Here is a 6,204-nt window from a genome sequence, read left to right as displayed (position 1 = left end):
AATTTATTTAGTAGGAAAATTAAACATATACAAATATGTATACAACGTGATTCATCAGTATTTTTTTTTACATTTATCTGAAATTATGTACAGGTCAAGCAGAACAGGCACATTATGGGCGTTTGGTATTTTTTGCACTGTCTTAAGCGAGGAGCCTGTGCAGGCTCTGCGTACAAACAGCAGAAGTGAACTCTCTCACTGCGCAGTTACTCAGAACACCTAGGTTAGGAATCATCTTCTCCCCGGTGACAGCACTGGGATCCTGAACTGAGGGTACGTGGGGCGCGTGGTCTGAATATTACTGCCCTGTACTGCAAGCTCTTTAACAAAAGGGATCTTTAGAAATTCATGCAATTAAATGTCAACAACAATTAGATGTCAATCGCACGGAGATTAAATATTGAACAGTCATAAAAATGGTTTATATTGAATCTCACCGGCAAATATGTTTTCATCCCTAATGAACTGACAGAAATGAGATCTGTATCCAATTAAAGAGTAAGTAGAGGCAGAATCCTACTAAAACCCAATCCTGCAAAAACAGATCCTGCAAAACCAGGTTTCGTTTTAAAACTAGGCAAGGAGAGTTTATTATTAGTCTGAGGGGTTTTTAATTTATTTTTGTTTGTTTTTCAGAACTGGGACTTGAGATGTTCCTGAAATGGACCATAATACAAGATCTGTGAGTTTGTGTGAGAAAGCTGATCGGTGTGACCGGGAGGGAATCATGTCCCCAAAGCAGACAAAGCCCTTATATCGGCCAAATCCTTTCCTAACAAAAGGTAAAATAATTGATGTCATAATGTAGGGCTGAATTAGTTGAATGATGAGGAAATGAAGATTAATTTTATTTGCTAAATATAGACCTCTTATAAATGTAAAAGCATATGCAAGTCTCTACCTTGCACTTACGTAAGTAAAATTCTTCAACTGTCTCATGAATCACGTCTTTCCTGCTTTTTAAAGGATTTTAGTAAGTGTTTCATAGCTGTACTCTGGCACCTAGATTGTGTTTTGACAGTTTCCTCTGTGTTTGTGCAGAACTGGCAGCATCCTTCAAACAAGAAGATACTTTATTTCGTCTGAACACTGCAGCTTAGCCTTTAACGTGTAAGATAGCATTTCTCTTAGAGTGAGGATAGTGAAAGGCATGATGCATAGTAAACATCATCATCCGTTCAGCCAGGGCATTTTTAAGTAATCTGCAAAGTAGCAGCACAAGCACAAAGATGTTCTAGGAAAAGTCGTTTCATAGAGGAACACTTAAATCACAGTAGTTCTAACGCTTGTTTTCAAGGTCTGAGCAGTTAAGAAATGCCACTGCTGGGACTGGAATCCAACGTCATCTGTCAAGGCAGGGCTAAAAGTGATTGTAGGCCTGCTTTCTGCCTGCAGTTTCTTTGATGAAGCTCTCTGGAGGTGTTGTTTGCTGCATTTATTTTTTCTATTCCTGTTGCTAAGACAGGCATCTGTAATTGTTCCCATCATACTTTTAAAGCTAAAATGACACCATTCAAATGATTATTACAATGTTTTATTGAATTTCTTTGGATGCAATAGAGGAATCTGTTGAAAAACATAGTTTCATCCTGAACTTGAAGGTGGGAAATCGCTTGGAGATTTCCGTATGCTGCTTTTTATGCCTTTAGAGGAAAAGGCATGAATAAGAAAGGAAGTCATGTTTCCTAATATATTTGAAATATGAAAACAAATACTATTGTGACATTTATAATTTATATATCTTATGCTTTCATATTCTAGTGACTATACACAGTGATATCAGAGATTATAGGTAGTATAAGAACAGTGCACTTTAATTAACAGAGGGAACAGTAAATTTGAAAAATATACTTCTAAAAACATTTTTTCTTAAATTTCAGGTTGGTTTATTTAGGTAATTTGACAGTATTCTGTGTGTAACCAATTTCAGTGTTTCATCAGTATAATCAGCTACTTAGATCTTCCTTGGGATTCTTGTGTCAGTTAAGAATTATTTTTAATATAAAATAATAAGCAAGAAAAAGAACACCCTGGAAATACTGTTTTAAAGGTGTAAAAAAATAGAATCTGAAAGTGAGTTGTCACAGTGTCCTGATGGTTTCAATTGCCATATCCTCTTCCCTTGCTTATTACTGTGCAATTTAGCTTTCACCCAGCCGTAGCATTACTAACTGAAGCTGCAGACAGTTCGTAGTGGCAAATTGCTCCTCACAGCTCTAAATGTGGTCCCCAGGTGCCATGAGGTGATAAAACTTCTGGGAAATCTGTTTACACATTCAGAGGTATAGTATTGAATGGATTACAAAAGTGCTTTTTTTCTTCTTACCTAATATCCTGCCGTGGGGTCAGAGAGAGCCTTCAGAAGATCATTTCTTCTGCTGATGACACTCTTCCCTGTTTTGGGCCAAGAGGTGATGGGAGTACCATTAGTGCTGACTTAGCCTTTTCATTAGCACTGGTCAGAACAGCCTGTACTCCTCCTTCGTATGATGTGGGTGCAGTCGTACAGCTGGTCAACTCTTCAGCTCAGGTCTGCACCAGTCCTTCTCCTGTAAAGAGAGAGAAAGAAGAAAGAGAGAGAGAACGTATGGATTTTATGAGTACCAGAATAATGACACTGGAAAAAGCATTTTAAACACACAAACCTGCAATTACATTAGGGCTTTTTGCCAGCATAGTGATATCAAGAAATCACATCCCTATGTGCCTTTGCCTTGCTTCAAGTTTCTAATGTAGACTTGCTCCAAGTGACCCAGAGCGAAAGGCTGGCACTTCACATCACTCCTCACAATACTTCACTTTTTAAATTGATGAAAGAAAGAAAATTTCCATTATAGTCCCCCAAATTGCTTTCATTTTGACCTACAAAAATAGGTAAGTACATGAGCTGAATGTGTCTTCTAAAAAGACCAGCCATGTTAGAATGCTGACATCTGAATTGTCGCTCTAACATGTGAGAATAATTACTCCAGGGAATTGAACAAATCACCTTAAAACTTTCTTTGAATGGTTGGTTCCATTTGGAGACTCAAAAGAATCCCTTCAGAAAGCCAATTTTTTGCTGTTACGTGAAGTAGCCTCAAGCTTCATGTCGATGCCACCCATTGAATAGAAATAGAATAGAAAGAGACTGACTTATTACATCCCTTGCTAAACAAGGTCAGGAAAAAATTACAACTACCAGCGCTTCTCTTGTATTAGACAATCCTTGGTGACGCATCCATATTAATATGCCTGTATGTCAATTTGTAGTGAAGACTTTGTCCAAGGATACTTGGATGCTCATAGGGTAGGTGGGATATTCATTGTACCTGGTGATGATGACCGTGGTTCCCCCGTACCATTATACATGCATTTTGTTCCTTATATTTAGTCTAGTTTTAAGGGGAAACTATGGGCTTCGATTTGTAACAGTTTTGAAACTACTGCTCCCGTCTCAGAGCCCTTTTTTTCACTCATCAACTGAACTATTGGAGGTTAAGGTATTCATGGTCAGGAGCAGTGGGAGGGAGAGGAAATCTGATCAACACAATTTTCTGTATCCCTACTGCTCGTCGTATTTCTTTCCACCCAGATGAATCAATATTGTAGCTTGCACAGCCCAGATATGTAGTTCTGAAACAAGATTAAAATAGCTACAGTACAGAACGTTTTACTCATTTCAAAGCTTCAAATTATTGTACAGAGTTAAATTACACAAATTCCTTAGTTCTTTCTTTGTCTAAAGGGTTGGGCAGTTTAGAAGTAGATGAAAAGAAACAATATGACTTCTAAGGATAAAAGACTTTTTCCCCAAAATATATTTTTAAATACAGAAAAATACACAACTTTATCTTATAGTCCCATATTCTTCTTTTACTTTATTCTTCCAAATATAGCCAGTAATTTTCTGATGATTGAGCTGCCCACAGCCAATTTCATCAATAGCAATCCAAATCCCTTCGCTGATGGACAGACTGGTTCACCTCCAGTTATTCTAAGAGTTTGTACAATTCATCAGTTCTTTTATTAGAGTCTATTACATTGCTTTTCTAGTTACGATTTCAGTCCAATATTTTAAATTATACCAATATAAGCATAATTTGGTTAGTTGCCAAACCAACTGCATCCAAGCTGCATCTATAAATGTGATTTATTCTGGTATGTATAAATAGCTCAGAAATTTCAAATGTCTGCATGGCTGAAATCAGCATATCGGAGTTTGTAGGGAGTCACCTTTGGAGAGAGTAATATGCTCTGTAAAACTGAGTGTGGCTTCCCTATAATGACCTCAATATAAGAAAAAGAACAAGCTTTAGTAAACTGGTTGTTTACCTGATTATCATAAATTCTTGTGGTTCAGGCATGTCTCCCACAACCTTGTGTGAAGTTTTTGTGGCTATCAGAGCACTTTACCGACTGTCTCCAGGACCTGGAAGGCCTTTCTTTCCATCCTGATGCATGCTCCCAACCAATCCGTCTCATTTTGGCTGCACAGCACAGCATTCTTTCTGTGCTTGCAATAATGTTTTGGGTAGACAGGCGCTCATTAACGTGTCAATATACGACAGGCATTAGGCATTAAATCCGTGAAGAAATTAAAGAATGTAATTTTTAATCCACTTATGTAATAATTGAATCTAAAAGCTCTTTCTGCCTGTATTCAGATGTTTTGCTGTAGATTTCTGCACACTTGACATCTCAGTTTGTATTTCTTACATTGTCGTTTCATAACTTCAATGCAGCATAAACTGGCACTGCCTGCAAAAAAGATGGTTTTGCCCTTCCCCCAGTTCTCATTTTCTGTTCTGTTCCTTGTGCCAGCGCTAGTGTTCATGCAGACACGGGTGAGGCAGGGTAGGGAAATCCAGTGAAAATTAAACCACCACCACCCTCCCCCAGGTTAGTTTTTAACCAGATCAGTCCCAGATCCCACATTTCACTGTGTAGCCCAATGAATGCTAGCATCAGCATAAATGGGCTGTAGGATGTGAAATGCCAAGACCCAAGAGCTAAGGTATTTCAGAGTTAAGGGGCAATACACAAGCTCCTGGCACTGAAAGTTTTACCTCCTCTCAGTCATGAGGAAGAACTAGTTGGGGTTGGGTTTTGTTTTTTTTCCCAAAACACCAACGTTAAGGAACAGAATAACAAAATTCTAAAAAATGCCTTTGAAACAAAACCTGGTTTGCATGGAAAACCATAAAAAGGCACTTCTTTGAAGTATCCGAAGAAGGCAGTCTAACCTAAGATAACAAGAAGGTTCAGGAGACCAGCAGGTGAGAAAGTGGCATTGTTGAATAGCTTTCGGGAAATCATTATGTCCTCAAGAATTTTACACATACTCATTTGGCCTTCACATTTCTTTTGGTACTCAGGGAGTTCCTTCCACAAAATACGCTGATTTTTTTTCATCTGTTTGGCTGGAACACAATGATCTTTCCATTGCATTCAGACTTAACCACAGGAAACCAATGTACATTTGACCTTTGGCTCAATTATAATTCTCCGTACCTGAAAAAAAAAACAAACCAAAAAAAAAACCTTACAAAAAATGAAAATATCTCAGAAAACAGAAGTTTTTCTGCCTAGCAAAAATGGCTACTGAAAGCATATTGCCTTAGTGCTCAAATCTTGTTACTGATTCCTCACTGATAGGTAAGATCTGCATCACACTGTCCCTCATGAGAGCTACAAGTGAATTGCAAACCTCGCAAATAAAACTTATGTCTGTAGAAGGTAGTCTTTTTGGAAACCCACCTGATGAAATATGGAATTCATTCCTGAGAGAAATTATGGTGCCTGTGAGCTCAGTGTCTTCAGACAAAATTGAAGATCTTGTAGATGGAGTCATCTTCTCACAATGTCAGCAGTAAGACACACATGGAAACACACACAGTTGAGAGCACTAATTCAATGATTATTCTGAAATAATAGTCATCAGAAAGAGAACAAGCAAGCACATTTCACATCACATACACAAGTTGTACCCAGTACACCACAATAATCTAAAGAAAGTGGAAAGAGAAGTTAGAATGAATATATTACACAGGACTTCCTAAAATTCCTTGCCTCTGCTTTCCCTCCCTTTTCCCATCCAGCGAATTTGTGTTTCACACTGCCCCTCCATCTGTCCCAGGAGTTTTATATGCCCTCTGTTCTCTTATCATGCCATGTTCCTTTCCTTTTCTTTCTTGTTTGTTTGACTTAATCCTATCTTGTTTT

The sequence above is a fragment of the Aptenodytes patagonicus genome, chromosome 4 (assembly GCF_965638725.1).
Source record: "Aptenodytes patagonicus chromosome 4, bAptPat1.pri.cur, whole genome shotgun sequence".
Taxonomy (NCBI): domain Eukaryota; kingdom Metazoa; phylum Chordata; class Aves; order Sphenisciformes; family Spheniscidae; genus Aptenodytes; species Aptenodytes patagonicus.
Note: the sequence above shows the minus strand (reverse complement) of the source record.